The sequence below is a fragment of the Euprymna scolopes genome, chromosome 21 (genome assembly GCF_053919585.1).
Source record: "Euprymna scolopes isolate OS-2025 chromosome 21, ASM5391958v1, whole genome shotgun sequence".
In the NCBI taxonomy this organism is placed as follows: domain Eukaryota; kingdom Metazoa; phylum Mollusca; class Cephalopoda; order Sepiida; family Sepiolidae; genus Euprymna; species Euprymna scolopes.
In genome coordinates this window covers 6,238,903-6,263,692 of record NC_136502.1, presented here as the reverse complement: position 1 = coordinate 6,263,692, position 24,790 = coordinate 6,238,903, and the positions used below count along the sequence as shown (strand labels likewise).

At 31.8% G+C, this 24,790-nt stretch overlaps 1 long non-coding RNA gene across 4 annotated transcripts in view; it reads left to right on the top strand.

Moving 5' to 3' along the window:
* Window positions 1–24,790, top strand: part of LOC145241979 (uncharacterized) — a 266,377-nt gene that overhangs the window by 148,563 nt on the left and 93,024 nt on the right. For 2 of the 4 annotated variants that reach the window (XR_013862625.1, XR_013862627.1), the window contains one exon: window positions 8,279–10,867. The exons of the other annotated variants lie outside the window; for them this stretch is intronic. This is a non-coding gene — a long non-coding RNA (uncharacterized LOC145241979). Of the gene's footprint in view, window positions 1–8,278; window positions 10,868–24,790 lie in introns of those variants that run through there. 4 annotated transcript variants of the gene reach the window in all.

Below are 24,790 nucleotides of genomic sequence, written 5' to 3'. Positions count from 1 at the left end.
ACCATTCTAAATGAATATCTTTTATGTCCGTTATAATTATCAAGATCAAATTTGAATAAATTATCTCCTTCTAAGTATACTTCCCCTCTATAGAAAATATTAATAAAAAAAAACGGATATTTTTAAGATGCGCCCATTTAATCTGCGCGTTTACTGATGAAAATTTAAGCATGATACAGACGGGCGAAAATGTTATTTCGAATTTGAACATGATACAGACAGACGAAAATGTTATTTCGAATTTGAACATGATACAGACGGGCGAAAATATTATTTCGAATTTGAACATGATACAGACAGACGAAAATGTTATTTCGAATTTGAACATGATACAGACGGGCGAAAATATTATTTCGAATTTGAACATGATACAGACGGGCGAAAATATTATTTCGAATTTGAACATGATACAGACAGACGAAAATATCATTTCGAATTTGAACATGATACAGACAGGCGAAAATGTTATTTCGAATTTGAACATGATACAGACAGACGAAAATGTTATTTCGAATTTGAACATGATACAGACAGACGAAAATATTATTTCGAATTTGAACATGATACAGACAGGCGAAAATGTTATTTCGAATTTGAACATGATACAGACGGGCGAAAATGTTATTTCGAATTTGAACATGATACAGACAGACGAAAATGTTATTTCGAATTTGAACATGATACAGACGGGCGAAAATGTTATTTCGAATTTGAACATGATACAGACGGGCGAAAATCTTATTTCGAATTTGAACATGATACAGACGGGCGAAAATCTTATTTCGAATTTGAACATGATACAGACGGACGAAAATGTTATTTCGAATTTGAACATGATACAGACAGACGAAAATGTTACTCGAACATAATACAGACAGACGAAAATGTTATTTCAAACTTGAACATAATACAGACGAGCGAAAATGTTATGTTAAGCTTAAGCATAACATAGTCAATAAAATTGTGTCTTCACCTTACGGATAATAATCAACTCTTCCACTTATAAAGACCGAGAGAATATGTCTATCAGCATTAGCACAGGTTATGCTTGAGTTTTGCAGTCGTGGCAGTTGGACGGACGTATATGCGCATTCTTTATTTGTTATATTTGCTTTTTGTTTAATTTTTTTTTTCAGTCATTAATTAATTACCGAGTTATGTCTTTCTTTACGGAACCACAACAAAAATTAAAATTCACAAATGCCTAAAAATCCTATTTCAAAACTAAAATCTAACCGACAAATCCTTTCACACAACTACAAGGACGTATATAAAAAATAAATAAATAAAAATCTAATAAATGTTTGAGATTTTCGATGTAAGAGAAAAAAAATGTTTGATCTTTTTTTTTTTCCGAGGGAGGGAGGTTAAGAATATCTACAGAATTTTTTCAAGAAAATAAATGGACATATTAATTTCTATGTCTATTGATTTATGCAAATGCGCCACCTCCCCTACACAGAATGTGAATATGCAAATGTATTATATTAGATAAACAAACATCTGAAAGGCGGCAAAACTCAGATGAAAAAGGCCAGATCAATAAATATCCAACGATAATATTAACTAATCCGAAGATTCGGTAATTTCCGCAGTATAGGTCAAAGTTTATGAAAAAATATGACCTTTAAATAGCCAAACAATAATCTATTTTAAAATTGTTTATTTATTAGCAGGTCGCCCGGCGTTGTCCGGTCATAAGATATTTTAATTCATGCCGATTATGCATTATTATAGCGACAATTCTCTATCGATCATTATATTGAACCTAATATATAGTAGTGAGATCAAATATATATATAAACAGCTGCGTAAACAGATAAACGATTAAAAAAAAAAAAACTAAACAGTAAATTGTCTATGGCATCATAACGTAATGGGTTAGGGCGCTGGACTGAAATACATAAGGTCCGGGGTTCGAATCCCAACAACAGTCAAGCTACACTGAAGAGGAGTAGGGCTCCGAAACACGAGTGTCCGTAGATTACTGTTTTTAAAAATAATAAATCTGTACTCCTATAAATTCGTTTCTCTTTTGTGTGAATCGATATTCATATTAACCCTCTTTTCTATTTATCTAAAAAGAAAATACAATTTCCTTATATATGGGTTCTGGAATTGCATTCACTAGCAAAAGATCTAACTAATTTGCATATTCATTTAAACGTTCATTTTAATTGTTTCCCTATTAGTTTGTTCGGTTTTCTTATGGGATGATCATCTTTAGTTAACTACTATCATTTCAGCCCGGCGTTGCCCGGGTGTTTGGAGGTGTATGTTGAGAAAAAAAAAGCGGTCAATTTTTTTAACTTTGACCCCTATTATGACTCCTAAACCTTTATTGTTTTGGGCTTAAGTAAAATTATTAAGTTAGATCCATGTCCAAGGAACCTATATCTAAAATTTCAAGTGTTTAGACCCAAAATTGTCAGAGGAGTTTGGTAGAGTTCTCAAAGGTCAAATCGTTGAATTTTGACTCCTTAACAGCCAAATTTCTGGCAGAAAATAGATCACAAAGATTTTCCCAAATCTCAGTAACCTGTATATCAAATTTTGAGTCTGAAGACTAAAAATTGACAGAGTTATTGCGTAGGGAAATGTACAAACAGACACACAGACACTTTCACTTTTATAGATATACTAAGCATGGCTGCCCGGCGTTGCCCGGGTATTTGGAGATGTATGTTGAGCAAAAAAAAATGTGGTCAATTTTTTAACTTTGACCCCTATTATGACCCCTTAACATTCATTGTTTTGGGCTCAAATCAAGTTATTAAGTTAGATCCATGTCTAAGGAACCTATATCTAAAATGTCAAGTGTTTAGACCAAAAAGTGTCGGAGGAGTTTGGTAGAGTTCTCAAAGGTCAAATCCTTGAACTTTGACCCCTTAACAGCCAAATTTCTGGCAGAAAACCGATCACAAAGATTTTCCCAAATCTTAGTATATATCAAATTTCGAGTAGACTTAAAATTGTCAGAGTTATTGCGTAGGGAAATGTACAGACAGACAGACACTTTCCTATATATATATATATATATATATATATATATATATATATATATATATATATACATGTGTGTGTGTGTTAAAGAATGAGAGTTCATATAGAAACGTTGTTTTAATTTTAATAAAATAAAATACGCAGCAAGTGCGCTTGAAAGCCAAATACAACGTAATATTAGGAAAATAAACAAATATTTTACTTGTTTGAAATTTATCACAAATATATTTCAGAACAAAAAAGAAACAACACACTGAAGATGGAGTATACCTTTGAAATATATTTGTGATAAATTTCAAACAATTAGTTTCGCTTTTTATACGAAAAAGCCCAATCAACACGCGAGAAGCCAAAATAGCAATAATTTTGTAAAAGTTGACGCAAATAAATCTAGATGCGACGCGCTTTCCCAAATCCTAGATATCATTATCTAGGACCTATATAAACAGTTGTAAGCGATAGTAACGAACCCGGGACCGTGTGCGAGAAAAGCCTTTGCCAGACATACACACATATTTTACCTTTTATATATATACACTAGCGGGGAGGGGGGTACCCGGCGTTGCCCAAGTGTTTGGAAGTGTGTGTGGTCGGGCGGGGGTGTTAATGAAAACCTAAGAATAAGCGAAGTAAAAAAATCAATGTAGTTTATCAATGCTTGAAAATGTTGATATATCAATTTCACTATTATTTTATATGATGTCTGTCACTCTGATATATCAACATTTTCAAGCATTAATAAATTACATTTAACATCTCAATGAATGCATTGACGATGATACTTACGAACTTTAAAAGGCGAACCATTAAAAGATACACCTGCTTTACTTAAAAAAAATGCTAGGTTTATTTTTGGTGTCTTAAAAAAAACTCACCCAATATTTTTGCTTATGAGGAGACTTTGTTTCAAAAACTATATGTTAAAATTATTGTCCAAGACTTATTTTCTATCACAATAAAAACATCGTTTCCGAAACAATCGTACAATTTATTGATTTTGTTTGTTCTTTCTTTTGAAACCGATTTTTAATTTTTAATTTTAATTATAAATTATCAATCATCTTACTATATATATATATATATATATATATATATATATATATATATATATATATATATAAAGTTATTATCAATGATGAGGTGCAGTTCAATTCTTTGGTCGAGTTATACCAAACACTTACAAAATGGTATTTGATACCCTCTTGCTAAACATTCAGCATTATAAGGGAATGGTCAAAAGCAAGAGGAGTAATCCTGGGAATGGAGTGACATGCTCTACTTGGTGTTGCACATTATGTAAAGGGACCCTTCGAGTCGCCCTCGATTATAGTTAATTTATCATCATGAAATATATTTTATCGCTTTTATTGATTACTCCAGTAAATTGTTTGCCCATTAAAATTCGTTATTATTATTGTTGTTGTTGTTACTTTGAATTTTTACAAATATGCTCTTAATCATTATAACTTTAAAATCCCAGAGAAAATGTCGAGATTCAGTTTATTGGATTGAGGGATTATTTGTTTGATTTCATCCCCAAAAATGAAAAATGTTTTTTTTTTATGTACCCACATACAAATCACATACCACGAAAAAAATTGATATGATTTGCTTTACAAAACTCTGCAGAACCAAAGATGAGAAAATATATTGTTTGCCCTAGAATTACATTACTTAAAAAAAAAACAAAAAAAAAAAAAACGAAATACAAAACAAATATGCAAGCATAAATAATCCTGGGCAGTGAAGGATTGGGACAGCTAGTATATATATATATATATATATATATATATATATAATATATATATATATATATATATATGGTAAAACCGGTAATTAATAAAATCCTGAAGAGAATGCCCAATGCTATTGCAGAGCAAATATGTGTTTTATTTTTTTATTACCGTTTTATCTGTTTGGTTACATAAGTTTCGGATGTTGGACCATGTTTACGATCCAACAGCCTCGTCAGACCTTCGCTAGTAGATATATATAATAATTCTGTATAAACGTTAATAAGAAGTAAAAATAAAAAAACACACAGATGGATACAGCATAGATTAACTCTTTAAAAGCCTTTATCCAGCAGACTATGTAAATAAGAACCTTTTGGATTTAATTTCTTTGGATGAGACAAAATTATTACTAAAAACAACAACAAAAGAAACAACTAAAAACAGCAATACGATTACTAAAAATCTTACAAGAAATACACAAAAGGGAATAAGGAAAAGGATAAAGAAGCACATTTTCCAAAATGAGGGACTATTAGAAAAAAAAAATGAAAACAAAACAATATGGCCGACATAGGTTGTTCTTGAATGTTGTTTGCACTAAGCAATTTCTCCCTTGCATTCCTTTTGGATTTTTTTCCTTTGACTACTGAAAGTTACTGACCCTGGCATTTTGGGGATTATTTGATCTATTCCAATCCACAAAAAAACAGATTCTACTAAAATACCTTTTACTTAAACAAAAATAAATCTCCCGTTTATCTCTTAAATAATCTTTCTTTTTTTTACGTTTTTGCATTTTACTTATACATAAATATGTATGGATATGGTTTTAAATGAATTATAAGAATAGGTTTACATGTTTTGACATTCTGCATTCTTATCATTGTTATTTTTATTATTTATTATTATTATTATTTAATTATTTATAATAATAATAATAATAATAAGGCAAATAATATTGTTTATTATCAATTACTAAATATCCCCGTAACCAGTTTGATCATAAGTAAGTCTAGGACAACAGCATATTCTTTTCATTGTTTTGACTTTCGAGTGTGTATCCGTTGATATCTTATATGCTTTTATATAGAGTGATGTGGTTATAGGTTAATCAACGGTGTCTGTGTTGGATATATACGCGAGAGTCAAAATAATTAAAAGAATACGCTGTTGTCATAGCCCTAGTCATAAGCACTACCAGTATTCTAATTCGACTTCATTTGAAAATTCATGAAATATTTTTAGTTATACAAAAAATAATGTTTTAAAAGTTTTTTTATTAGTAGTTTTATATAGTAAGAAAAATAATAATGATAGTATAGGAGTAAAGATACTTATTATTTTGCTATCTAATTTACATATGTGTTTATGGCGCGTTCCATTTGAGGGTTCCTGATCAGGTTCAGAATCATCTATGTAATTTGGTTGACCCTGTCATTCCTAAAAAACCAAATAAATAAACTAATCAGAAACATGGAAGGAACATTACATTCAAGTAAGCGAAACTAAATCTTTAAATAGTATCTTCTCAAAAAAGATCAGTGGTAAGCGGCTGCTGCAATAATGCAAAGTAAATTTCAAAAGAGGTCGAGAGTACTGGGAATCTGGGGAAACTTGTCACTCAAAGTCCAGGGGATACTACCAGTTATTGCCGGTGAGTAATCTTTGATGATGACCTGTAGAAAAAGTTTGTTCATTAAAATTTCGTTTAATTTTGACTGTAAATGAAAATTATGAAACTGTAACGGGTGTTTCCACTACGATTCAATAATGGAAACGGATTGGTGACTCCACACTTTTCACAACTCCATAACTTGAGACTTTCCAGTAGATTTCTTATAGAAGACTCTAGGGTTATAATTAGGATTCGGTTCTGGGGTTCGGGAAGGAGTGAGTCACGCTCTAGACAACAGCACGTTTCTGCCCTCTTCTTTTCGAATCGACCACACCTGGCCTCTCGCCACCAATGTCACACTGCACAATCCGAACGTCAGCAATATGAAATTCTTTTCAAGAGATGTTCACGACTCTTTTCTCTCTGCTGCCCCAGGGAATTTTTCCCTGCTTTTATATCCCCCTATCTAGAAAAAAAAGGAAGAGACAGGAAAAAAAATAGCTTCTCTCATCATGCTCTGCCTTCCCAAGATGCCCTTCGCATATACAAATGCGCTGGCCATCATTTCCTTCTTCTTTCCCAAAGAGCGATGCAGATACGCCCGGTACGTTTCTTTTTTTTCTTCTTTTCTAACCATATACCCCACAAAGACATAATAAACCAAACTTTCGTCAAGCTCGTAACTTTTGCTTCCTTTATTTTGTCCTGTAGTCCTTAAATTCTATGCGCGATGTTTCTGACAAAGAGGGAAAAATTGCCGTTTTCTCTTTGGTTACACGTCATAATCATGTTGACACAATGGTTCTTGTTGGATCATGGAAGTTAAGCAACATTGACCCTGGTCAGTACCAGATGGCTGATCAGGTGCTGTATACTTTTTTGCAAGAGCTGAAAAAACAAATATTGTTATCCCTCACATGGGAATGAGGATCGCTCGTGAATTTCATATTCCCATGAAACTTCCTCCTCTAGAGGAAACTAGTTTAATCATCCTAGGGTGAGTGTCACTTCATTACAGCATAGTGCAGTTATTGTTCCTATTTACAATGCCTCCCTACGGGACAGAGTTAGACACCAGGGTCGTTTTTTAAGTGGAGAAAAGGAACAAAAATAAAAATTGTCTCAGTCGTGAAAGATTTCTCCTCCACTGACAAAGAACAAGAAATTGAAGTGCAGCATCTGAAGAACAGATACTACACTTTGGCAGAGTACAGTTATTGTTGGTTCGTTTTTTTTAGCTCCTTCCATCAAGTTGCTCCATGTCTTGTCTGGAGTGATTTCCAGAAAACAAAAATAAATTGTCCATTGCATTTGCAGCTATTAAATTTTACAGGAATTATTTTTAACTAACTAAATAATTGGGCATATACAGCATAATTGTGTTGGCATTGATTATTATTAGATCATTTAAGTTAAGCAACGGGGAACCTGGTTATTATCAGCTGGGTGACTATTCGGGAATGCTAGGGGATGTATGCTGTTTTCTCATGACCGGGATACATATGACGCCGTGGACCGCTAGTGTATTTGATATTCCCTGTAAACTTCCTCATTTGGAGGAAGCCAGCATAGCCTGGCCAGGGTTAATGTCCCACCATGTATAATCACTAGGGCTATGACAACAGCATATTCTTTTCCTTGTTTTCATTCTCAGGTATATATGCATTGATATCTTATATGTTTTTATGTAGAGTGATGTAGTTCTTGGTTTATTAATTGTGTCTAACTGTGTCGGGTATATACTCGAGAGTCAAAACAATGAAAAGAATATGCTGTTGTCATAGTCCTAATAATCACGTTCTAATAAAAAAATAATTTGTTTTTTACTTTTGATTGTTTCAGAAAAATTTTATTTGTATTTTTTTTTTTTTTTAATATCTAATATTTTTCCATTTATCATTATTTTTTTTTTTTGTTTTTATAGGTTGGGGTCATTACAGTCAAACTATGGAATATCTTTCATAACAAAGGAGGGAACAAAGTCAGGGAAGTGACCAACTGCTTCAACAGAAATCGCAGAATCTTTCATTATCCGCATATGCGAACCATAAAGGAACTCTTCAAATCTGGAAAAGCATTACTGACCGCCATCAAAAAATAAACAAAAAAACGAAGAAACATGTACATAAATGAATTAAGTCAAAAGAAAAACCTCCAGTCCCGTTAGATAATCTTGTGGTCCACTATTTTTGTAAAGAATTAAAAAATTATATACATCAAAAATCATTAAAAATGGTAACGTCTATCCTTTGTTATACTAAATTTGAGTCAATCAATACTTCTTTCCCTCAAAGCATTTTTACCGAAGATCTTTTAATGATGATACATGATTTTTTTAAATTCCGGAAATTCACCCAAAAAATATGAGAACCAATTCAACAGCAAGACTGACGCATAACATGCAACATCCGACACAAACGCAGAATGTTACAATGGTGAAGAGCTGTCTACGCTTTTTCTTCCCCCCCCCCACTCTCCCATCCAGACGAAGAGATTTTTCTCGAAAGTATTTGGGAAACTCACGCATTTACCATCTTGTGCGACATGCTATGTTCAAAAATAAATATGCACGATTGAAAATTATCAAAGTCTATTCAATATTGTTACCGTTATTTATTTTACTACATAGATCGTTTCCATAACTACATTGTGATAGCCCTCAAACACAACCCTTTGTTTGCAACCGTAATGCCACCTACCTAATACTTACTAACCCGTATCGTAGAGTGGCCTGCTGAACTTGATACGTGGTGACTTCCCATATAAAAAAGATATTTGTCACAAATCATCCTTAGTCTATGTTAACTTGCTCACTAAGTTTCATTCAAGAATGTCTGACAGTATTTGTTTTACGGCTGTTTAATGATAAAGACTTATTTTAGATTGTGTTTAACAGTAAGATGTTTGTTCACTTTACATTTAAACTTCTGTGGATTAGTACAGGCAAGGAAGCAAAATAGTCAATAATTCTGAAACACTCTACACTTAGTACTACCATGATTTGAGCTATAATAGTCTAGGTATTTTTTTAATAGAAATTATCTTTGAGATGAAAACGATAGTCGAAAGAGTCCAAATAATTAAGCTTCATCTCATTATCTTTGAAATAAGCTCACTAAAATCTAGAGGTGAGGTAAGTTCTGGTGAGCGTTGAGCTAATTCAAGATCACACTTTCTACTGATGAAACGATTACGAAAGTGTCCTTGCATATCAATGAACGTCTATAAGACAAAGATTTTCTTTTGACATTTATAACTGAAACGCAGTGAACAAGGTAAGCATAAACTAATTTTTTTTTTGTACCAAATATAGTTTGATTATAAAAAAGATTGTGAATTTTATTAGATGACATTTTTCGAAACGTCATATTGTATAATAGCATTTCTTTTTTTTTCCAAGTTTTAGATTTCAATGGAAAGACCCGTATTTATACAGCATTTTAGAAATGTGTCATATATATATTTCAGAATAATGAAATACAATAAATCTACTGGTGTGCAAATCCAGTGATTATCGGTTTTACAAATATTATTGGATGTAATATTTTATAAAAGACTATCCCAGATAAATAAAATTGCTCAATATACTTGATAGAGCAAATAAATCATAATTTAGGAATTTAAAATTTGTGATTTGAAAAAAGTTAAATTTCAAATATAGAAATAAAAAATTCTATATTTGAAATTTAACTTTTTCGAATCACAACTTTTAAATTCCTAAATTATGATATATATCATAATTTAGGAATTTAAAATTTGTTATTCGAAAAGGTTATATATATATATATATATATATATATATATATAGATAGATAGATCCCATGTAAGAAGAAGAAAACACAAAATTGAGAGATATTCCTATATTCAGTTTCATTGTATTTCTGCTTCTCTTAGTGAACCCCTAATATTCTGGAATTCCAATTTACTGACATCCGGGCTCTTTGTTTTCCCCTCACACACAACACAAAAAATATACTGGCAATTCTTGTGATATATCCCCCACCCTTTACCAGTGCTGATTAAAAAAAATAAATAAATAATGAAAAAACAACAACAATTAATAGTTAACCAAGGAAGAGTCATAGATGTTTTGAAACTAATAAAAGCAAACATATTGTATATTTCAGAAAATTATAGTGTGTATATGTCCACAGGTAACAAAAAAAATATTAAAAAACAAAATTAAAAAGAATAAAAGTCTGTGTTAAAATGTTTTTTTTTTGTTTTTTTTTTGTGTATATACGCAGAACAGCTACAATATCAACATCACAACATTGTTTGCAATTTTACTGACTGGAAAAAAAATTGTAATAAAATAATTTTTTAAAAATTCATTAAAAAAAAAATAACTGAACCAAAAAAAAAAAAAAAAGACGATCCATTGTTGATTACATCACAGGTAAAAATATCCCCATAGACAATTGGAAAACAATTAAAAAAAAACTTATAAAAGAATTTTAAAAATTTCAAATTATTTGATACTTTACAATTAAAGGACCTATCTAAATTCTTACCCAGTGTTTTTGTATTATTTCTTTGTTGTTAATGTCTTAAAAACATTGATTATTTATACTGTTTGTATTCTTCAACCTCTAGAAGAGTGTAACTGACAACTTAATTTTACCAAGTACTTTATCCATTATGCTGTGTCTTTGCAGTCAGTGCGGACCACACTTAAAAATACAATTACGAATTACTCAGGATTTCTATCTGATGCAACGAGAGTATGTTTATGGAATTTCGAACAGAAATTTCATCCATTATAGATTCGCGAGTCTGACAGAAAGATTCCTGAGTTCGACACACCTGAAACAGGTTGGAGGTTAGATCGACCGAAATGTTGTGAAAATAAAGGCTCAAAATGAAAACAGCAGTAAAAAAATCCAAACAATTAATCCTTATCTCAAAAATTCAGAAACAAGAAATTGGTATTTTGAAATTTTAATAGTTGATAGTTTAATCTTAATTCAAAATAGCCTTATTACTTTTTTGAAAGGTAAGTACATTTATTATAGACTAGACTACCTGTGACCCGTTGGGTCAGTATGTTATATTAGCTATGGAATTAATGTATGAGCATGACACTTGTGACGTAAAGAAAATAGTTTTTTGTGATATAACAGAAACATTTTTACGAAAGTATATTAAAATGAAAAAAAAAATATAGATAGATTTCTGAGTCGTTCTGTTTATAATTGTTTATTTTTTAAAAAAAGCTTTCAGTCATTGAATTATAAGTGGTTTGCCATACTTATAGTTAAATATGCACTGAACAGATACCATAATACTTAAAGTTAAATTCAAATTTTGATATATCTTTTAATTTAAATGCAAAAAAAAAAAAATTGTGACACTGAAAACATACACAGTAAAACTATGTTTTATTGTCGCATTGATTATTTATTTGTAATGCAAATTAAAAACATATTTTTGGAGTTATTTATTTATGTTGGTAGTGTAGAAGAAAATGTATGAATGTTTTTTAAGAAAGGTGTATTAAAAATGGAGGATAAATTTAAAAAAAATGAAGGCAGTGGGAAAATCGCCATTGTAAAATGCTCTTATAGTTGTCAACGGTTTAAGTAGATTATTTGTAAGAAGATTGCGTTAAAATAGCTTAAACGTAATACGGAAATGAACGATGTAAAAAAATGCAGAAAGTATTAACAATTGTTTATTTGGATAATTTAAACGCGAAAAAACCCCAAACAATTGGGATGCTGAAAACGTACACAGTAAAACAATACGTTTTATTGTCGCATTGATTATTTGTTTATGTACGCATGCGCAAACGGACGGAAGTCGTAAACCCGATGTTGGGTTACAACACCCATTACAAGGTCATTTGAGTTTTATAATTATATAGATTAATAGGTGAGACCTCGTGACCCTTTTCATTTGCCAACCTAAGTTATTTTTCTAAATATTATTTCTTGTAAATTATGCATGAATGGATGAAAACAGTAGTTAAAAGAATCCAAATAATCAATCCTCATCTCAAAAATTCAGAAGACAATTATATAATTATAAAATTTGAATATTTAATTGTTCAATCTTATTTCTAAATAACTTTTCTTTTTTATATGGCACTAGCGAATCCTTCATCCTGTCACATGTGGATGATATTTGAGGACAGATGTTGGATGGTTTACATCAGTCTGTGGGCAAAACGTGTCAGACGATGGAGACAGATAGAAACTCAGATGTGGAGAAAACATATTTGGATGTTGAGGATGTTTCGAAGTTTCGTTACCTTGATGAGAACACAGAGAGGAACAGATTTTTACACACACAAACATATATATATATATATATATATATATATATATATATATATATGTTAGTTATACATATGAGAAAGAACAGTTGCAACTAAGTCATATACCATCTACTATGACTATGCAATTTCTATATTTACATACCTAGAAAACAGTTCCAATAATTCCCCCACTCTTTATCTGTGCCTAAACACTATCATTAATTCCCTCTCCCCCTCACTCTTTATCTGTGCCTAAACCTAAACGTAGATTCCATGAACAAAGTTTCTTTCTTAGAACTGCACGCCTTTGGAACTGTCTTCCGTTTTCCTGCTTTCCAGCTGACTACAATATGGTTGTCTTCAAGTCCAATGTAAACAAATTCTTGATGAGCCGTTCCACTTAAGTTAACAAATTTAGCGAATTTCCATTACTAACGATTACTATATTGTCCAATTGACTACTGTACACTCTTAACCCTTATCCTCGAGTGGTCTCTGGCCTTGATAAGTGGTTATGCCTATGTAAATAAATAAAGATAATAATATGAGTCAAGAAAGAGTCCCATATCATTATAATGGCAGGAATTAGTGTCCTCAATGATGCTTGGTTAAACAGAGTTGAAAGAAAAAAAGATAAAATACCAAGATCTTATGTACGACATGAAAAGAAACTGGAATCTTAGGAAGATCTTTATCATTCCAGTAATTATAGAAGCAACCAGACTCATGGAAAAGAATTTCTAAAACTACATGACTAATATACCTGGTGAACTTAGTGCAAGAGAGATACAAACGATTTCACTTAAAAGGTTGGTTAGAATCTTAAAACGATCTCTCTAGTTGGAACGCATGAAATAGCAGGTGATTGTTAGGCATTTGTTAGGATGGCTCATCTCCATATAGAACAAATGATAAGAAAATTTCATATATATTATATTTTAAAAATATTATATATATATATATATATATATATATATTATTTTTAAAATATGATTATCCACTGACACATGTTTCGTCATCTACGACTCATTCAGACTGGCTGAATCTAGTGAGATTCGAAATCGGGAACCAACGGTAATGAGTCTAAACTCTTTATCCATTCGCCCATCTCGCACGATTGCTTGGATATATCGCGATTTACTTATATGTTATTTGTTTTTCTGCGATACGTTTTGAATGAATTCAACTATTTACGAAAGTGCATTTTTACCTAAATGCGCGTTGGGAATAATTTTCCCTTTAACCAATTTGGTACCCCACATGGGGAGCGGCATATATATTATTTTTAAAATATAATTATCCACTGTCACGTGTTTCGTCGTCTACGACTCATCATATATATATATATATATATATATATATATATATATATATATATATATATATATATACTTCATTTACTCACATAAAATTAATATACGAAAGTATAAATTTATGCGTAAACTTTAAGTATTTACTTAAAAAATGCTCAATACGTAGGTAGAGCTAGCTAGTAAGTTATAAAATAAGCCTGAAGAGTCCTAGAGTGGATGAAACGCGGAATATTCAGTGTAGCTTAATCGCCATATATATTTTATAACTTACTGTATGTATATGTATATATATATATATATATGTGTGTGTGTGTGTGTGTGTGTGTGTGTGTATGGTTGAAATGAAGAAATGAAAACGGAACATTTTTGGAGGAAAACGGGAAGAGAAAGAACGAGACTCTAAAAGAGAAAGGGAGATGACAACATATGTGAGAGGGAGGCCATAAAAGATTTAAAAAAGGGGGGGGGGGAGTAACCACAAACGTTGATATAGTGAGATAACAGACGTTGCAGACTGGCATCACAAGAGGGGGAGAGGGAAGAGGTTGGAAAGAAAGAAAGAATGAAAAAAAAATAAAAAGAGAAACATGGAAACAACAAAAACAACAGCAAAAAAAAGAATAACGAAAACAAAGAACTTAGAATACATAGATAAGAAAAGAAATAGTTTTACAGGAAAAAAAAAAGACCAAATATATGGAGGCTGAAAATCTATACTGATGTCAAATTAAATAGAAAGAAAGGAAAATTGTTTTTCTTGATATATGACATTATTTTACAATCATAGAAACCAAATAAAAAAAAAGAAATGAATTCTTTTCATAGCATTTTTATGGATTTGATCATTTTCCTCGAGTTTCATTGATCTTTTCTTTTATCTGTAGATAATATTTCTAAGCATTCATTTGCGTTCTTTTTTCGGATACACAAGCCTATAATTTCGTTTTCTTTTTTGGTCTATGCAGGTCTTTAAACGTGCTAACCACACAGCACACAAATGCATATTTATTATCATTATGATTATTTTATTTTTTGTGCGTGTGTGTGAGGGGGGGGGGGTCTTCTGTTTTATCAATTTTCAGTGTTCAGTTTTCAAACCTCAATTTGACAAATTCTCCCCATTTTTTCCCCCCATGAAGTCTATCATCAAAAATTCATTCGTATATTTTTAGCACTCATATAAACACGAACCGATCTTTTCGCCTTTTTCATTTTTTGTTTTAATTCAATAACAATTATAATTATTTCCTTTCCACTTCTAAAATCTCTCAAGCTCTATTTTGGGTTCAGAAAAATTAAAAAAAAAAAACAAAAGAATTTTAAATAATTATTTCATATTAACGAATAAACGAAATATAAGAATACTTATAACATCTTCACAAAATATGTGTGGCCCATCTTTTTTTTTTTTTTTTTCCTACTTTTTTTTTTACCCCAACAAGGCATATTGCCACATTGTCGTAAGGGGCTACTATTTGGAATGATGCTTAACAGAGGTGGAGAGTTGAGCAGCACGTTAATTTAAATTTAAGAAGGTTAGTTCAGTTAGAGAAGTAGGAAACAGGAAAGGAATTCCAAAGTCCAGCAGTGTGAAGGAAAAAACTGAGAGTAAAAGGTTTTCCATCATCTAGGGGCTTCAACAGCAAAGGGGCGGGATTTTGTTGCTTATCGGTTTGGTCAGGATTATGTACGTCGAGGGTGAACAAGTGCTATGAGTTCATCAGAGCACATTCCATTAAAATACTTGTAAAACAGACACAGGGACGCAAAATTGCAGCGATGAGACAGAGGTTGAAGCTTAATCAGCAGTGTGAGACCTATTAAATTTTAGATTCTTTTTTTTAGACCCTGGAGAGACTAGCGGTAGAAGCTCCAGCCCAGATGTAGCAACAATGCTCCATGCATGAGTGAATGGTAGCTTTGTAGAGATACAAGATGCTCCTGGGCATGAATAATTTTCTAGCACGGTAGAGGGAGCCCACCTTCTTTACAGCAGCATTGGCTATTAAAACTAAACAAAATAAATAATCATTAGTTTAACAGTTTCATGTTGACATGTGTTGAACAAATTTTACCAATTGACTTCCAAAATAACCAATCTCTGCCCAGGTCTTTATTTATCCATCTTTTTCTTAAAATCCACTCTTGTCACTTCCCCACATGTTTAGTTTTTGGTTTTTCCTTACGAATTGACCCTGTTACCTCAAATGTTCTGCATTTACTAACCTAGTTACTCATCCATTCTTTTAATGTGACCAAACAAGCGGAGTCTCCTGTTATACACACATGTACCTATATTGTCAAAATAAAAGTTTCTTTCAAGGTCATCAGATCTATTCATGATCAAGAAATAATATAACAGTGAGATATAAGCCTAATGGATATTCTGCGATACTATGGAATTAATGAAAGCAAAACTATATCATTTTTTTTTCATCATTTCACCCCAAACAAGGCACAGAGACATTTAGTTGTGGGGGGGGGGCTACTATTATGGACCAGATTTACATAGATACTATTTATGGAGTTGGCAGCTAGATACCTGCTCACATTACACTTGAATTTCTGCATGTGGTTACAGTCAGGAAAGCAGGAGTCAGGGAGGGAATTCCAAAGTGCAGCAATCCGAGGGGAAAAAGCTATTCGAGTAGAAGGATTTACGGCATGTAGGGGTCTCTACTGTGTAGGGGTGCGATTTTGCTGCTTGTCGGGTTTGTTGAGGGTATTGTCGTTGAGGGGGTACTAGTGCTCAAAATTCGTCAGTTTAAGGAAAGGGAGTATTTAGCTCTCCGATGAGATACTCCCTTAACCTTGAAAGGTGCAAAAATAAGTCAAAATGGACCTGCTAGTATTTTCAGATAAAGGCACAACGGGCAACTGACAAGAAATCAACCACACACTCAAAGAAGGAGATAATACCTGGCAGGGTGCACCGTCTAACAAGCCAAAACATGCATAATCCTGACAAAGTTGTTGATAGTTCAGGATAGCTGGTTCAGTTTATCAGAATGATGCAATGGGAAACCTCGGCTGGTATGAACCCGGCCCAAAACATCTGCATGATAGGACGCTAGTCTGAACTCAATTATACACCCAGAAATTTATGCATCTGGATTAAATGTCGTTATAAACGGTCACCCATCTACATAATAACCATGCCCCACATTGCTTAACTTTGGTGCTTTGACGAGAACAAGCATGTCAACATGACTTAGTCATAGCAAGATAAATATAAAAATGTCAGACAGTATTATCAAATAATTGTGTGCACGTTTTAAGATTAAAGAAAATATTAAGTGTAACCAAGAAATAATAACCGAGTACAGCATTGGCCTATTGGATACTGACAGACTATGTGATCCGCTATGTCGAGATGGAACCTTTTCAGATCTATGATGCTTAATTACATTTTATAAATACATTTACATACATGATAATATAAATACACGTCCGTACGTACGTTCGTGTCTACTCATATAAATACACCCCTGCATGTACTAATATAAATACATTGACATGTTTATATAAATACACCCCCTATGTATTTATATAAATACACCGACATATATGCTTATATAAATACACCTCTGTATGTACTTGTATAAATGCATTGACATGTATGTTTATATAAATACACCTCTCTATGTACGTATATAAATACACCTCCGTATGTACTTGTATAAATATTCTTTCATACATACTTATATATAAATGCACCTACATATAATTGCTTACATAAATATAGATGCCTATATGTGTCTACGCACGTAGAAACATGTTTATATACACGTATGTACATAGGTGTACATATATGAATAAACATAAATACACCTGTGTGTGTAGATACATGCTTACATAATACACCTGCGCACACATAGATGTTTATATAAATACCCATATGTACGTAAATATATGCTTATATAAGCACACCTACGCACACATAGATGTTTGCATAAATACCATATGTACGTAGATACATGCTTATATAAATACAAAGGGCGAATGCACTCTTTTTCTGGGTCAACGGCCAACTAGCACCGTATATATTTGTGTGTGTGTATTGGGGTGGAGAAGGCTCCTGTAAGCCGTGGTGAAGGCAACCTTTCTAGGAGAAGCAAATCTCTGATTTAAAAAACCATAAAGCGGGAGACCAGTACCCGCATTAAGCTGGTCTGCAGTTTAATTTGTTGCTGGCTATCTTGCTCTTGCTTGTTGCTGGATCTCAACATTTTGAACCGAGAGAGAGACTTAGCTGTCGTACAAAGCTAAGACTCTGTAACATCTTCTTTGTATAGATACTCCCTCAGGCATTTGGGCTCATGGATTTTAAATGTTTGAGGGAGTGGCACTCGTCTGACAAGACGTTGCAATCATCATAAATACACCTACGCACACATAGATGTTTACATAAATACCCATATGTACATAAATACACCTACACATATAGATACAGGCTTAGACACATACTTCTATAAATACACATACATATATCCATGCCTATATGAATACGCCTACATAGATACAATCTTAAATAAATACACCGACATACAATAGGTACTTATATTGGGTGATTAAAACAAAATCTCCCCCGCCAAATATTATCCACTAAATTAACCCATGATTGAGGGGAGGGGGGGATAAACTATTTTAGATTTTTTCCGGAGAGGTGTGCGTGTTAAACTCAAATGATGGAAAATACTCGTGTTTGGCCAAATAAAAGTAATTATAACAAACGCATAGATTTAAAACAGTAAAAAATATTAAAAAAAAACACACACACACACACACAGAAATTATTCCAATTTACTATTATTTTTTTTGTTTTTTGTTTTCTGTTTCATATATAACGGGGGGTTGGTAAACATTGCAGCATACGGCCCATGTAGAAAGAATAACTTTATGATTTAGAAACCGATTCTTAATATGGGGAGGGGGCTTTCTTAACTATTCCGTACCTTCACATAATAATTTAATAAACAGAAGATAGGCGAAAAATTGAATTTAACTTGAAAATCCTATCTTAATTATAGCATGGTTCGTAAATTTCAGAATTACTAAACAGATAAAAATACGAAAATGTAATCGCCCCCAAAAAGAAAAATCTGCATATTTTAGGGGTTATTTAGATATTTTAATTATTTTTACAGCAGGAAAAAAAACGTACATTGGATGATTTAAAAAAATACCCCCCCCCATCAAAAAGAATATTACCAACTAAATTAACCCACCCACACATCAACCACGCATAAAATAAAACAACGGAAAGAAAAGCGAAATTTATTATTTTTTTGTGTAAATAAAATTCAGACCCCCAACTAAAAGGTTGACGAATTATTTTTATTTGTTTCTGTGGAAATAAAATTATCCACATGTAAAAATAACTTTACTGATTGTCTACTCGCTTCCGCCAAAAAAACACAACTTTGAGACGAACTTTTTTTTTTTTAAGAACCACCATTATTATTTCTGATATTCATGAATGACCTTGATAAGATAATCTCCGATTGGTGGCTTTGTAGAGGTACAGAAACTCTCAGGCATAAGTAAGTTTATAGCACGGTAGAGAGCCCTCCCCTCACCGGAGTTTGGCCTTCGGGCCAAGATCAAAGTGTAATATGAAATTTTTATTAATATTATCTTTTTTGTATTTTTTGATATAAATAAAAGATGTTTTAAAATTGGTTTTAAGTTGGACCCCCCCCCCTACACACAAATTTTAAAAGTGTAACCATGATAAAGGAGGCTGGCCGAGAGAGAAATCCTTTAAAATTTACAACAGAGACGAGATGGACCAACCAACGTCACCATCTCCCCTTCTTTTTGAGTTGGCCTTGTGCCTAAATGTTTTGTTCATTTCCCCAATTGTATTTTTTGCTCCTGTGAATAAAAAATTTAATATCTCAAAGTGTAGTATCTGTTCCGTCAGATGCTGCAAGCAAAGACCATTGCCACAAGGGCAATGGTCTTTGCTTGCAGTAGGGTCCATGTAGGGGCAACCCTATATACCAAGTGACTCTCATTATCCAGCTCTCATTTCCCACCTCTCGGGAGCTGGTCCCCCCCCTCTCCACATTAAAAAATGGCCTCATGCCTAATTTGCTCTCGTGGGGAAGCAAATAAACACAGCCTACCTTCCTCGCAGCAGCCGCGGCAATGCCTTCGATGTATCTGTTATAACTCATTTTCCTTGTGAACGTTAAGCCAAAGAGCTCGAACGAAGTACTTTCAGGTAATATGTTAGCCATAGCTATTAGAGAAACTTGATATTTGGAACTTGGAAAATTATATGTGTGTGTGTGTGTGTGTGTGTGTGTGTGTGTGTGTGTGTGTGTGTGTGTACGTACGTGTGTATTTAAATATTATTATATTATCAATTATTATTATATGGAGTAAATTTGTTCTATGTAGGCGTATTCATATAGGCCTGCATATATGTATGTGTATTTATAGGTACATGCGTCTAAGCCTGTATCTATGTACGTAGGTATATGGTTGATAAGGGCACAGTCCTGGGTCGATGGAGACACATATGCACACAAGTAGAGGCTGATATAAATACAATTATGCACATAGATACAGGCTTAGATGCATACATCTGTAAATACACATACATGTATGCAGGCCTATATGAACACGTATACATAGAACCAATTTTATATAAATACACCTACTGTGTGTGTACGTATGTATTTTAATAGAGGCACCTATACATACATACATACATACATATATATATATATATATATATATATATATATATATATATATACTAGCATTTAATCCTGGCTTTGCCCGGGTGTTTGGATGTGTCTGTTAAACAAAAGAAAAAGCAAAAAAAAAAAAATGTGGTAGTAGGAAGGCAGGCTCGAACCGGTACCGCGAAGGAGGAAAAGAACGGGGTAAAAACCTAACGTCTATGCTGTTACGACCACCGCCAAACCGGAAGCGACATTTTTTTAAATTAAGGCTAGACAATCTAAAGGAGAGGATAACTTTAAAAAATATCGGCGAAGAAAGTGACCTCCCCCTGTAGAAAAGTGCCTAGTTGAAGGGGAAGATTATGTTTTTAGCCAAATTTTCGATATTTGTCGTGTGAAAGGTCGAACTTTAAAACGATACTGATCTTAGTAAAATCCGTCGCATCTATTAAAAGTTTTAGGCAGACATGCAAACATACATACATGCATACATACATACAGACATACATTTATATATTGGTAACTAAAAATTTTCGACCCAAACCGATGAAAAAGCTTGCCCTATCTCTAAATGCCCTTTATGCAAAATTTCAAATATTTAAACCAGAAATTGTCTGAGTAATTTGGAAGTGACCGCAGAGGTAATTTCTTTTTTAACTTTAACCCCTTTTGTGACCCCTTAAAATTTATTGTTTTGGGCTCAAATCAAGTCATTAAGTTAGATCCTTGTCCAAGGAACCTATATCTAAAATTTAAAGTGCTTAGACCCAAAATTGTCGGAGGAGTTTAGTAGAGTTCTCAAAGGTCAAATCGTCGAACTTTGATACCTTAATCGCCGAATTTCTGGCCCAAAACCGATCACATCGATTTTCCCAAATCTCAGTACCCTGTATATCAAATTTCGAGTCTGTAGACTAAAAATTGACAGAGTTATTGCGTAGGGAAATGTACACAGACACATACAGACACGTTCACTATATATATATATATATATATATATATATACACACACACACAGACTCCTATAAATTTGTTTGTCTATTGATATTCATATTAAAACCCCCTTTTTTCTATTTATTTAAAAAGAAAATACAACTTTGTTATATATGGGCCATAGAATTGCATAGTCTTTTTCATGTTTCTTATGAAATGATCATCCTTAGTTAACTATTACGTGTAATTATATTCATGCAGATATTCTACATGATTTATACTTGCGTAATATTTGCGTAAAAAAGTTATAGTAAACACAAAACTCTTTCTCTCTATATATTTGTTTACAAAAGAATTGCATACCAAACACTTTTGTCAGTTTTTTGTCTACTGACATGAAACTTAATATATAAGGTATTCGAACCCATGCGAAACTTTATATTTGGGTTTTAGCCGAGGAAAATCGGTGCAAAAGTGTGAAAATTAAAAAAAAAATGAAATTTGCCAGGTGAATGTCGAACGACGGCATTACGGATATGCATGCATAACGTAATATCTATTGGTTCATGTTTTAATTTTTAGCCTTGCAGCACACATGTCTTTATAACTCAGGCATTAACGTCAAAAGAAAAAGTAAATCGTAAGCTGAACGTTTTGGTTTCGATCCTCGGAGGTGGTGCACGAGTAATATTTTTAAAAAGCTTTAAATCATTGTTATATTTTGGGTCCAACATAATATAATAAATACGAAATCTGCATTAATCAAAATATCATATTTAAGCGAATTTTACGACCGGGCAATGTCGGGCGGCCTGCTAGTATATATATATATATATATATATATATATATATATATATATATATATATATATATATATACTGTATAAGCAAAATCAAGACTTCAAAAAAGGTGTTGATAGCAACAAAAAGTGTATTTAATTTTACGTTACAATTGTTTCCATGCCAGATTGACAATTTCAAACATTATGGCGTTTGAAAATTTTCACAAAACCAGCATTTCTTCAGACATTATGAATAAAAACACTCTTGACAATAGAACATTGTTTAAAGAAAAAGAGAAAGAAAAATTCCCTTAACGCAAAAAGAAGCATGTGAAAAATATTTACTCTGGAGGTAACCTCCGTGAAAAGACCATTTAAATATTAATATAACACCTAGTTTTCGTATCCTTATTTAAAAACAAAGTCATAAGAAGTTTCCACAAAAAAACCGTTAGCCATTTAAAAAAATGTTTTTAATATATCCCATTCGTTTAATTCCTAAATTAGATTTCTCTATTTCTTTATTTCACATAATTAATTTTTAAAAGGAATTTTTTATATTTCTATATTTATAATATGGCCATGAAAACCTTGCATTAACGTTAGGGTTAATTTTAGTTTTGTATTTGCTCATTAGTGATAAGTAATGTTTACAAATTATCGATTGTTTTAATACTTACATGTAAGACCATTTTAGGTTTAATGTTTAATTGAATATGAGAACAAAGAAAAAGACTATATTATATATATTAATTCTCATACAACATTTCGGGTAAAGGATTCTAATCTATTTATCATTTAATATTTTAAAATTCATTATCATTGTAATTAAATATGTTTCCATATCGTTACTATAAAACTATTATGAAGGGAGATAATCCAATTACGTTGTTAATTGCTAATAGTTAATTCTGTTGGAAAAAAGGTCAATATTGGTTCCCATGAAAGCTAAAGGGAGATAATTAAGGCCGTTTGATGTTTTCGGTCTGGTGATTACTAGAAAGCGTCTGTGATTTAGTAATTAATTTAATTAAACAAATACAGAAATTGCTACGATAGCTTATTTAACAACTTAAAAGTATAAATTATATTTTTAATCTTAAAAACTGTTTTTTTTTTTACCCCTGGGTTTAACCTAAATTAAATCATCTCTTTTTTGGCTTAAAACTTATTGGTATATGAAAATTTACTGGATTACACGAACTCCGTATATTACATACAAGTCTGTCTGTCTGTCTGTCTGTCCGTCTCTCTCTCTCTCTCTATATATATATATATCCAATGTCCAAATATCAAGTTTTCTCAGTTGGTCATTTGTTGTTTTTCAAAAGGTAGCCATTACAATAGTGTTTCGACGGCACAATTAAGGTATTGTTGCATATTTAGTCATATTGTCATTAGATTTATAAGTTGTCCAAAATGATGTATTTTTTCTAAGTATTTTAAAGTAAACATTGTTATTATATATATATACATTGTTATTATATATATTGTTATTATATATATTGTTATATATATATTGTTATTATATATATATTGTTATTATATATATCTATTATATATATAAATCCGTAATCCTGTCTGTTTGCTTGTTTGTTCACAATTTGATTAATATATACAAAACTTCCTGCTGAAAACGGTTATCTATATAAATTTTATTTACTATAAGATTTTCTATATAAATAAATAGCATCACGATCAATATATATATATATATATACACTATATTGAAGACAATGTACATAATAGAACTAATCTAATTTGCATATTATATTAAAGAAAATCTTTTTAAATAATTCGCTCAATTAAATTTACTGATTATAGTAATGTAATTGATGTAATTGTTCTATTTAAGAGTATTATTTAAAGTTAATTTATTTAAATTATTTTAAGTCAAGTTATTTTGTACTATTTGCTACACTGGCACATTTTAAGTAATTTTCACTGATATTTCACTTCCGGTTATGAACGGATATAGTTTTTAACTAAATCGAGAGATATGGTGATAAAATGATTTGTTTTAATTATTTATTTTCTATAAATGTAAAAGTTACAAATATTGATACAAAAAATAAATAATTAGGCTAAGGATGATTTTATTTTTCGACGAAATATTTTAAATCGTTAGCCCTCTATTAAAGTCTCGGCTATAAATGTCGATTCATTTTAAGGTGTAAGCACGTTTACTAAAAGGTTAAAATTTATTTCCTACGGACGATTTTAAAATCATTTTTCAACTATTTACTTGACTGTCTGAATTTTATTATCGTTTTCATAATACTTTGAAAAAGAAACAAGGTAAAGTAATGCTTTTTATATCAGATATATTCCTACGCGTTTTTTTTTTCACTTTTTTTTCTTCGATTTTCTTTTGAGAAAGATCTTATGTTTTCCTGTCTGGATAATTGATTTAGTTGATAATATATATTTGTGTGAGGGAGTTTCGACGTA